This window comes from Protopterus annectens, chromosome 14.part0, assembly GCF_019279795.1.
Source record: "Protopterus annectens isolate FY-2018-M chromosome 14.part0, PAN1.0, whole genome shotgun sequence".
NCBI classification, from domain to species: Eukaryota; Metazoa; Chordata; order Ceratodontiformes; family Protopteridae; genus Protopterus; species Protopterus annectens.
The window spans coordinates 631,639,433-631,652,212 of NC_056748.1; the positions used below are offsets into that span (position 1 = coordinate 631,639,433).

Sequence of the window (12,780 nt, forward strand, 5' to 3'; positions counted from 1 at the left end):
CTATCTATCTATTTATTTTTTGCTTGCACAGTTTGGGTTCCTCACAGCTAATCAACAGCTACTCCTACAACCTCTGCTCAACCATCTTGGTCTACTGAATCTTGCTTGTCATCACTATGACACCCAGTAATAGCCTATTGTTGGGTCATACAGTGGGGAAAGTGCTGTTCCTCACCTCACTTCCACAAGTGTCTTTGACTGGCAGAACTGTCTCACTCACACCCAGCCAATACACATGTTGCTGGTCCCCATTCTCCATAATGGAAATCGGTCACATGGATGTGTCTTGTGAAAGTGCCCTCTTACCAGAATGGTCAGCAAAGTCTTCGCTATCTGCACCTTCAAGAACCCAAGCTGGTAATCAATCCTGTGCTGCCTGAAAAGCATCAAAAGCGTTATCCCTTTATGCCATCAGTTTAGTTAATATTACTGTCTGAGGTTCACAGCTGTATATCCCTAAATTCCAGCAATATCTCCACAGTGTACTCAATGATTCATATATTTGTCAATTATGGACATTGAAGTTGGGCTTCATTTACATAAAAATTGTCTCCCTGGAATTTTCCATGTAAGTAATAGAGTGTGCTTGTATTAATTGGGGTCTGAGGTACTTTTAATATATTATGCAGAGAATGGTGTGTGTTTTTTATTGCATAGCAGACCTGCACAGTTTAATAACATATTCATAAATAGTTGCAATATTTTGGGGTACAGACCCTTGGGGCTCATGACTAGTTGTACAGAAATATCTGTACCATGCACACACATTCATGCCTTATTGCATACATGCATGTTTGTATGTATTTGATGGGTGTATACATATATCTCTATGTGTGTATATGTGTGTGTTTATATATATATATATATATATATATATATATATATATATATATATATCACACACAGAGTGAGTATATAATTTTTTAATCTAAGACTCTTTTTATCTAATCACAAAATATCTTGAAATTTAGTGTAAAGCACATTCAAACAAATCATATTTAATCTAAAATTTTATATGCAGTAAATATTCTTCCAGTATATTTTTCTTTTTTTTTCTTTTTGGTATGGTATCATCTCCTTGTATGTCCCCTGTGGGGAGATTTGCCCCCGTCCTCTTTACTTAAATATATTAGCACCCACAATTCCCACAGTCAGAAAACAGTGTAGAAAAGAAAAAAAACACACTGCACACACAGTCTATCACTGCTGGCAGACAGACACAAACTTGTAGACATGGGAATAGATCATGCATGTGCACATTATCATGATACAAATGTTGCACTAGGCTAATTTGCCTTGTAATTCCTACTCCCTTAATACCCTAGACCACACCAGCAGTAATTATCTCTCTAGCTTGCTATAACTTTGTGATTAGATTACTTGTATTTTAGATTCAATTTTAGGGATTTTGTGATTAGGTAAAAATGACTCTTAGATCAAATGTATCACGCTGTCTCTATCTATATAAATACACACACACACACGCACACACGCACACATGTGTGTGTGTGTGTGTGTGTGTGTGTGTGTGTGTGTGTGTGTATTTATATAACTTGGTCAAGTCAGGATTCAACAACTACATGCTCACTGAACTGATTCTACAAAGAGGAGTTTGCTGATTTCATGTAGCATGAACAGCAGAACTTTCTACCCCTTTTCTGTAGAGACCATGTTTAAAGCCTGCCCCCATTCAGACATTCGGTGACTCTGGTTTTTGTGAATGAGGCTCAGCCTGGAGTTGATGAATCCTGATTTGGCCATAGCAAAAACAGTGTGTGTGTGTGTGTGTGTGTGTGTGTGTGTGTGTGTGTGTGTGTGTGTGTGTGTGTGTGTGTGTGTGTGTCAACAGGGCAACATTGTAATGAAAAAGTGAGGAATTAGAAGATTTAGTCTATGTACTATGCATTGGTAATGTTTATTTTATTTCACACAAAACAGAATCCTCACATGTCATGTTACATTCAGAATGGGTAAACATTTTCTTGATTGCTTCCATTCTACTATAATACACCTTTTTTTTCTGTGTGTCTATTACTTACTGATTGCTTTTAAATTAACATTCATTCTTCAAGTCGTATTGCTCAGGGAAGTCTTCACATTGATACTGTCAATCTGTTCACACTTTGCACTTTTTGTTAATTACCCTTTGCAGATTACTTACACATGTGCCTCGTGCTGTTTTCCTTCATTCCTTACAGGTTCGTAGGTAAGTACTATGCTAGCTTCCCTTGTAGACCATTTTAAGCCTAGCCAATTTCCCTTTTATTGCTCAAAATAACATATCCTATCCTCTTTGGTTATAGATTGGCCTCACCCATCCTATGGTTCATAATTATATATTACACCTAATGAGAATAAAATAAATCATACCATAGATAATTTGAGGGGACATATGCATGGAATAAAGTATCTAGGAGATATGTCTGTCTATTAGCAATATAGGGGGCAGTCCTTGAGAAAACTTTCTGTTTCTCATCTAGAGAGTTAAGTTGAAGTTGAATATGGACAGGGATGAACTTGTTTTATGTGGATGAGGAGTCTGTTCCAGGGCATCAGTATCCTATGTGAGATATACCTGCACCTCTAAACCCTTCTGTTGATGTTGCAGAAAAGGTTTAGATTCCCAAACTGAGTGTTTCTGATGCAATTTTACTTGCTGATGTGCGGTAAATCCATCAGTAATTGGCCTGAGGATGTCAACTATGCCAGACACAGGTCAGCTTTTAGCAGTCTGTAGGATACTGAGTATAGTGACAGAGCTTTCAGTCAGTCCATGGGACTTGTTGTTTAAGCCTTGCATCCTTTTGATAAGGTATCTCTCTAGTTGTTCCAGTTGTTGCATGTGTCTGAACAAATAAATGCCAAAGGGGGCATTATACTCAATGACTGGCCTAATGAGGGCTGAGTGAAGGGGGCAACAATATCCCTAGATGAAGACACATTTGCTTTGTTTATAAGCTGTGCAGTATAGAAGGGGTTTCTTACAACAATAGACACATGTTGGTCAAAAGCTTGGTCACTGTCAACATAAGATCACGATTCCTGAACAACTGGGTCAATTCTTAGATATGTATTGTCAATGTAGTAGTTCCCTGTGGTAGGCAACTTGTGTTATCCTTGAAACTTCTCAATATCGTTGTATTCTTTTTGGCCATAAAACTTCACCAATCACCTAACTTCTTTAACCTGTCTAGTGCTCCGCACCCTATATAAATCTTTTGGTACTTTTCCGTTAATGGGGCAACAGCCGTTGCCCAAAACGTACCACACATTCATGTATGCAAAACAATAAATAGTTGAAATGCTACTTTTCAAACAAAATGGTAACATTAATACAACAATACTTAGTAATTAATGAAATCAATTGTTACAAGCTTTCAATGTTTGGTTTACTCTTTAGATTCTTGGTTGTAAAATCCTGGGCTAAGCTGCTCTACACTGGCCAAGGCAGCAATCATTATGCGCTTTTAATGTTTTCTTCACTCTTCACACTGTAGGTTGTAAAATCCCGGGCAAAGTCATGATTGTTCAATGTAGGTCACTGTTCTACACTGGCCAAGGCACAAATGTGCTAAAAGGGAACACATGACACCTACATCATCGGAGAAACAGACTCCGATAAAATAAGACGGCAAAGAAGCACTCCAAAACTAGCCAAATCCTACTGTTTACTCAAGTAATCAACTACTGAAATAAGTCTCCAAAAATTAGACTTAGCTAAACCAACTAACAAAACAGAGTGCCCCTTAATCAGGAACACATTACATTTACATCCGCTACTGCAATCTTTATGTGCCACAGAATATCAAACTATAACACACACACAGAAAAAGAATAACGTAGCGGTTAAGACATTTGGTGTGAAAACAACTGTATTGCATTCAACATGACTAAATCTCTGAAGACACCATTCACTTCGGAAACTACATATTTCTCCAACTGACCGGTTCCTAAGAAATTGGCTTTCCTTTTGGCTTTGTTGTCAGACTGTTACAGATTTCTTCCCAAGTCACTGACGCATAGACAGTCATATAAACATGCACTGTTACTTCAGATGACTGTTGCCCCGTTAATAGAAAAGTACCAATTTTTCTACTATGTTAAGTTTGTAGGTTTATACTAATTCGGTTGTCTAAATGATGATATAGAGTCCAGACATGTACAATACAGAGTGTAGTGGGTAGATTTACTTCCCTCTTTACAAAGAGCCAAACTGCTAATAATAGGAGTAAATGTATATAAACACATCATGTTTTCAAGACTTAACTTGATAGAGGCTAAAGTATTACACCATTTAAAATGCAAAGGAAGTTTGTTCCACAGGTATGGTGTCCTCTCAGCAATGAAGCTCTCCCTTAAAGAAGTTGTGCTTATGTTACAATGTGCATTGAAAACCTTATATCAAATGGATTCAATGCTTTTAACACTAACAGTGTTTTTAAGGTGGAGGGGGTCTAGAGACATTCGTGGGTCTGAAGGAAAGATAGAGGTCAGAAGCCTATATGATACAAAAGAATGAGAAAAGATATGTAGTCTATCTGGATAACTAAATGAATCAAGCCCTGTGAATCTCTTGGTAAGAGAATACTGTGACTTAGGTTATGTACTTGCAGTGATGAATACCAAATGGTGCATTGTATTCAATGACTGGTCATATAAAGGAAAAGTACAGTGAGACTGTTTCATTTCAGAATCTGTAAAATGTTCTTAATTTAATTGATACTTGGTGATCAAAAGGCATTTCATTGCCAGTGAATGTCTGTCTGTCTTTAATGACAGTATCAGTCTTAAGTGAGGTTTCATTTGTGTGATAACCAATGAGATAAACTCATTTACCAATTCTTAAGGCTGTGTTCAAGACACTAAGTGTTGACTATATCCAAACCCTCTTGGAGAATATGAGAGTCTGTAGTGCAGGCAGTCATAACAGTTTGCACCTTGTCAAACACAACCCTTTTATGTGTAGTTTCATGCCAAAGAATTATATTTTGAAGTGAAGGGGACACATTACATAGTTCTGAAGTCCCCCTTTAGTATATACTAAATTAAATAATATTATAAACAATTACTCTTTGCCCGTCATGCAAGAGCCAATCTGAGGTACATCATGTGGTGTAGGTGTTATATTTAAGCTTACAATCTTATCAGAAATGCCATCATGGGGAATGAGATTGGGCACCTTAGAAAGGTCAAAATAAGAAGCATGGACTACATGACCACCACCAGTTGTGTCCATTATACCTTCCTACTATCAGCAGAAGTATGCATGAAAACAGCCAACTGTACTGGTATAAATGGTATAAAGCACAGGGACCTGCTGGAGCTGATTTGCAGAGGACTGGTGTGCCTGTCCTGGGGGTGGGGGTGGAGATTGAATAGAGCTGTCCTTTGCTCCAGTTTCTTTTATGCAAGGTCAGTGACATTTGCATGCGGTACTAGGATTTGTGTTCAGCTAATCAGCAGTGACCACAGTAGTCTTCTTCAGCCAGTGCAACAAAACATGAGCATGCCTGAGAAAGCATAGTTTGCTGTGATGTTTGTTATATGTCCACAATCCAATAGAACGTAGTAGGACTTAAACATGTCTTCACTGGTAGAATGCCAGTGAGGACCCAAAAGTCCTGTGGCTGTCCAGATCATTGGAGTATGGAAGAACTGATGATAGCAGGCATGGAGGCAATAAACATACAGATAAAATTAAGCAGACAAGACCTACACTTCATGGAATAAAATTCACAAGGATCAAACATTGTAAGTTATCAATTTTCCTGTTAATAAAATTGGTTAAGATGCTCTCCATTATTTTACAGATAACATTGATGATATTAATGAAACCGTGACTTCCAGGATCAATTGCTATGCATCCTTTACACACAGGAACCACAGAGATTGTTTTCCATAATTTATACACATAATCAGTGGAGACACTGAGTGTAAAATGCTTAAAAAGGGGTTCATAGATAACATACTTTGGGGTTTCGGGAAGGTAGCCTGGAATGTAGGCAGGTCCTATGAAACTCACAGTGTTAATGGGATGGACACAATATAAGATTCAAAGAGAGAACATGCGGTTGAGCAAGACAAGAAAAACTTCAGCTAAATTTATCAGCCATGACATTAGCTATTGCATTGATACCAGAGCAGGTGTATACATTTATTTCCAGCTCAGAATACTATTGATTATTACCTAATATCGTCAAAAAAGGTTCTTTGGTTATCCTTTGAAGAGTTAACTTCAATTCATATTTAGCCTTACCTTTCTTAATGGTGTAGTTGAGAACCCTGCAAACCTCCTTACAAACCTCTTTCTGACTGGGGTGGAAAACAGTGTATTTCAACTATATATATTTTTTTCCTATTTTAAAGTTTCATGTTTTTTTTAAGGTGGAAATTCCGCCATAGGGATTTCCCTCCACAGTTTCTTACCACCTTGATCTAAGAGGCACAGCATTATCAATATCGTTGAAATGGCTGTAAAAATCCAGGGTAAATGTTGTAGCTGTGTGCTTTTAAACAGGTGTGTTATGGTCAAAATTTGTCTACTTTCTGAATGTGGTTGGAATTATGGGATGGATGTTACTGATATGAAAAGTGAAAAGATGGCAATCTTGTGGTCAGATTTTATTAAGGAGTCTAAGACAGTTGATATGCAAACAATAATGGTGTTTATAAGAATAAGGTCGATCAATTTATTCCCTTTGGTGGGAAATTGAAACATTTTATCCTGGGATATGGTATTGCTTTTTTTGGTTTTGCAAGATTGCCAATTGATAGACTAATAACCGAGATCAACAGACACAGAATCCAGGCTATCCTGTTATATAACATCATTGTCAATTAACACTGAAGATATTCTGTAGCAAGCGATGTGGTAAATAACTATGATTAATATGGCCAAGATGTCAAGGAGCACAAAATCAGAATCTTGAAGTATTGAGAATAATTTAGTACTCCTTTGATGCCACCCCCCCAGCCAATGTTCTGAATGAGTGATGGCCAAAATCCCCTGATATTGAGACATAGTTAGGAGAGCAGTGGAATCATGTTTCTGCAGCTCCATATATATGAATGTGCTTCATGCCAGGAAAGCAGTCAAATCAGGGAATTTATTGTTTAGACTCCTTGTCTTTATCAATACCAGGATGGAATATCTAGTGTACAAATGAACTCTGGCTACAATTATGTACCATAGGGGCAATGGTGTTTCCCAATTACGGTGCATTTCCTTTTTTTCTAGTTTTGGGACTTTACCCTATGTTTACTAGTCCCTAACTACACAGATCCTTGCACACAGCATCAAATTCCTTACCACCTGTTTATCATTCATTGTCCCTCTCTATCATCACCCCATACCAAACAAGCATATTTATGGGGTACCTCCATCACCAGTCAATGGCGGACTTTCTCACTCTCTTGATTACTCTGTCCAAGCATTCTGCACATGATTTTAGTCCAAAAATAGATAGATAATTCCTTATTCCATTTTCCACATATCTAGAATGTACCTATCTATTTTGTTGTATTCTTTCCATAATCTCTTTGTCTCATAAATATAGCTGTGTGTATTTCTTTTTTATCTAACAATGTCACAACCTTCAGCTTTTACATTCCAGCACATGCCCCCCACATCTCAGTCAATTCTTCTTCTGTTCCGCTACATGGCTGCATACTGGAACCCTACAAAAGTGTTTATTCATTTCTGTTTTGTCTTCTACATACATACACACACACACACACACACACATAGGTGTGTGCGTGTATATATATATATATATATATATATATATATATATATATATATATATATATATATATATATATATATATGTATATATATATATGTACCTTTGAAAAATCTCTCTCTCTTTCTGTTCCAGCATCACGACATTACTTTATCTTCCATCTTTCATGTTACAATAAACCTGCTGTCTTTAAAGAAAGCTTTTTTAGCACTCACTTCCTTCAAGGTCTTGCATTTTCCTTTCTCTTTCTATTTGGCAGAAAATATTTGTCCAATATTAGCAAGTGATCCTTTCTACTCATTCTTCCTATTCCTGTCCGTTTTTTCTAAATATTTTTACTTGAGTAAAAATTTAATCTTTTCCCCCCAAATCACCTATGTTATTTTTGCATACTGTTACTTTACCCTATTGTACTTTCCCCATGGGGTACCTCTGGCTGAGTTACCCTTCCTCTACTATGCTTCACAACACATTTTTAATCTGCTCTCTTCTACACTATTTCCTTAAAACCTCCTTCATTTATCTTGGTATTTCTTCACTAACTGCTATGCATAACAACACTATGCCCATCCCATCTTGCCTCTTTCTGTAACTCACCAACTTCTGTCTGTCCTCCATTTACTAAATCTTTAAGTTTTTGCTATAAAATATTGTATATAATTTGCTATTCCAACTCCTTTACTGCATTTTGTATGTATGACCATTTCATATGATTGAAGGCATGTTTTTTTTTTTTTTTTTTTTAATAATACCAGCTCCTTTGTCAAGTTGTGTAGGGGGAACTGAATGGGTGATGCTAGGTCATCCAGCCTGGGAGAAGGGGGACAGTCTGGTCTGCTTCACTACTGACCCCTACAGAAGCATGAAAGATGTATTATGCAGTACTATAGGTCAGGTTTTTCTGTGCTTACTAGGATGTATGTATGATTCATGCATACATCTCCCAGGGAAATAGCTACTGAAAAAATCACAGTCACAAACAAAAGGGGATAAGGTAGAGAAGATTTTAGCCTGCCCAGCATAGTAACATGTCCTTTGCCTGCCTTTTTCTTTTACCTCTTTTGACATTAATTGTCTCTGATCATGGAACAAAAGTACCATAAGGCTCTGTCCTTGTTCAGGAAATGAATGCATGGCTCTTAACATGAGAGGAATAAATGAGTCTATAGGGATGTGCGAGCAGCAGCTTGAAGATGGTCAGTGAGAGCTAAGATATAAAAATAAAACATTTTTAATACTGGATACCATCATACCTGCTTCATCCATTCTTTGCATTTTGTCTACTAAAGCACAAAGCACACATTAAAACAGTATCCAGCAGTGGCCATCCTTTCTCTTACCTTTGGGACATTTTGTTTTTGGCAACATCCAGGCCATTTTTATTTAACAATGGTATCATCACAGGGTTAACAGGATCCTTCAGCTCCTCTGTATTCTTTGACATATCCCATATATTATATTCCATTAAAATGCTGGAGAATCTCTGTTTTTGAGCACATCAGTTAAATAGCTTTATTCTTTTGCAGATAACTTTTGCTTACATTCTTAGTAAAATTCTTCAAAGTATTTATTAACAACAGCCACATTCCCTCCCTTTAATTGTTTTCCAGACTGTCTCACATTTTCTTTTAGACTGGCTTATTTAATTCCTCAGTGTCTTCCTTTGTTGTGTGCTACCACTCTAATGCTTGCTTCTGAACACTCCCTCAATCCTCATGATGGTATCCTTCCTCAACACACCATATGCCTATTTATTTATTGTCATCCATTCCAGTCTATCTACTGCTAGTTATACTGCACTTTTTGCAGATCTTCCTCACTTTCTCAGGATCACTTCTTCAGAAAGATAGTACCACATGAGTGTGATCAGATATTATTATGCATGCAAAGTCTAACCCTGTATTCATATTTTAGTTCATTTCCACTCCTCATCATACTAAAAAACAGGTCTATATCATATAATTGAAAGTTGAGAATGTCAAACGCTCTAAAGAGTGAAAATGCCAGAACTTGACCTCCTTATTGTGGGGGGCTGTGCCCCCACACCCCCTACTAAATATATGTAAAACCAGCACCAATCAAATGAAACAGAGTCCAAACTGGCTGATATTCGTTTATTGTAAAAAACGTTAGTGCTTTGGGGTGAAACCCTTCTTCAGGCAAAATTCACATTCAATAAAACATCTTTAAATATAATTAAAAATTAAACAATTAAAAAAATCAACCAATCACTTCTTATATTTAACCCACCTTCTTTTTAAGGCCAGTTTAAAGGGACAGAGTTGTTTAGCCCTGATGGGCTGTCAGCTTCCAATTGTATAATCCATTTTAGCTCTGCATATTCTGTATTGTTGACAATAGAACCCCCCCCCCAATTCCCATATCGACAATGTGTAAAACCATAAAAGAGAAAGTATGCTCTGGAAAAGTTGAGACATGCTGATAAAAAGCTTTACATTCATCCTTCTGTCTGATGGATGACATATGATTCAATATTCTTGTTTTTAACTTACAATTGTTTTTTCCAGCATAAAAACTGGGGCATGATCTACAAAGCGCCAAATAAATCACATTCTCTGTGACAATCTGCATAAAATTCAAAGACATATTTCCTGTTAGTAATGGGATGTACAAAATAATTAAGGCCATTCACAAAGACACATGCCTTACAATGCCTACATGGAAAAGTTCCCATCCTACCATAGGCAGTAGATGTATACAATGCATGTTTTTTATTTCTCAAGCCAGGTTCATGGCATAGCATGTCCTTGAAATTGCTATTATGTTTGAAAGTTAACCTAGGTACTACATCTATTTTATCCTTCAAACGATGATCACTTCTAAGAATTTTCCAATTTTGCTTAATAATGTTGCAAATCCCTTGTATATTATTGCTGTAATGCAACACTATTTTAGGCTTCTTATCATAGTTGGAACATGCCTTTGCCCTGTTCTCCACTTGCACACTGTTACCAGAGAACCAAGGTCTGGCTCTGTCATCCCTGTGTAGTAGTACTAAATCCTTACTTTTCTCTAAATTCTCCTTTGAATAACCTTTATCCAAAAGGTGTTCATTTAACACATCAATTTCTTTATAAAATATATTAGCATCTGTACATAACCGAGATACTCTGTATGCTTGCCCCTGAATAATATTACGAAAAGTATGCTTGGGATGCATACTTCATGCATTCAAATAACGGTTTCTCCAGCAAGATGTTCTATACAAGGTTGTATCTAATTTCCCTTGTGCATTTTTATTTAATATGATATCCAAAAAAGCAATGGTATCATTATTATAATTAGTAGAAAACCTTAGGAAATCAGTAGTATTTTCTAAATAATTAACAAATTTCAACAATTCGTTAGCATTCTGTGCCAATAACAAAAAAATGTCATCAACAAATCTGACATAAAAAATAAGTATTGTCATCCACTGATATTCATATGCAAAAATACTCTGATCTTTCCAAAAGGCTAGTACTATATTAGCATAAGAATTTGCACACGGTATACCCATGGCAACACCCTGTACCTGTCTGTAATGTGTACCATTACATGTAAAGATATTATTTTCTAATACCAATTTTAATGCCTGTAGGATTAGAATATTAGTATTTTCATCATAATTTTTTTTATTATTCAAAACCTGTCTCACTGCTATTAATCCAAACTCATTGCTGATGACCGTGAACAGATTGTTGACATCTAAAGTCACCAACTCTCTCACTTTAAAACCGGCCTTAAAACTAAGGTGGGTTAAATATAAGAAGTGATTGGTTGATTTTTTAATTGTTTAATTTTTAATTATATTTAAAGATGTTTTATTGCTTGTGAATTTTGTCTGAAGGCTTTCACCCGAAAGCGCTAACATTTTTTACAATAAACGAATATCGGCCAGTTTGGACTCTGCTTCATTTGTTTGGTGCTGTTTTTACAAGTATTTTGTGAGAAGTGTCCTTAAGGGAAGTATGAAGCTTGTGTTTTGTTTTTCCCGCTAAATATATATTCCAAATCTGACATCGCACTACAGTGAGGAAAGGGCAAATATTTTGATCTTCATTGTACTGCAATCTCAATAACAGACCTTCGAGTTCTGGGATTTTCACTCTTTAGAGCGTTCAACATTGTTAGCTTTCGAATATATGATATAAACAACAGCCCAGTAAGGTAACTTCCAATTTCTTATTTTCTGTTTAAGTAAATACGCTTTTTTTCTTTTTTGTATTTAGATGCAAGTCCATTCCTGTGCTCTTGATGCCTTTTTGTTTCTTAATTTTGCCTGTCTGCTAACATGAGCTCCTCGTTTCTTATCTGGCTTTTCTATTCACAGCTGCACTACACCAATAAAGTCAACTCATCTGGATTCAGCTTCTGGGCTAAAACTCATGTCAGCTCTGTCCCTGAAATTTTATGATAATTGCTTGCATTTTTCCCATATCTATATCTATATATACATACATACATGTATATATATATATATATATATATATATATATATATATATATATATATATATATATATATATATATATATATATATATATATATATATATATTCGCACTTCATCTTTCTCTTCCCTCTCTCCTCTCCCACTCCAGCCAGCCAGATCCATGTTTATTTTCAGAATAAGACACTTCGTAGATAAAATTGCCATCCTTTCATTCCTCATCCCCTTCTATGAACTAACTTTATGCCTAGGTATTTCTTCGGCACTATTTTACTTGTCTCATTGTTTTCATCTTTGTTTCCAGTAGCAGCATTATCCCATTCTGCCAATTACTGATCTTTTCTTTATGAGTTTGATATTCCAGATATAGCCTAAGTAGTTTTCAGATACCTAAGCTCCTTTGTGCTCTTGTCTATAACCTACACTCTTTCACAGACTTCATTGCTTAAGTCCCTACCTCCATCTTCACTCATTGGTGACATGACATCATTCCTTAGACAAGGCAAACCTACATCCAGATCTCTGTACATTATTCTTACTTTTCATATTGAAATGCTTTCTGATCTAATGTGTTATTTTTCCATCTC

At 36.2% G+C, this 12,780-nt stretch overlaps 1 protein-coding gene across 1 annotated transcript in view; it reads right to left on the reverse strand.

Annotated features, from left to right (window-relative positions):
• LRRTM3 (leucine rich repeat transmembrane neuronal 3) overlaps window positions 1-12,780 on the reverse strand; it is a 1,115,649-nt gene that overhangs the window by 1,028,714 nt on the left and 74,155 nt on the right. The gene's annotated exons all lie outside the window — the stretch shown is intronic.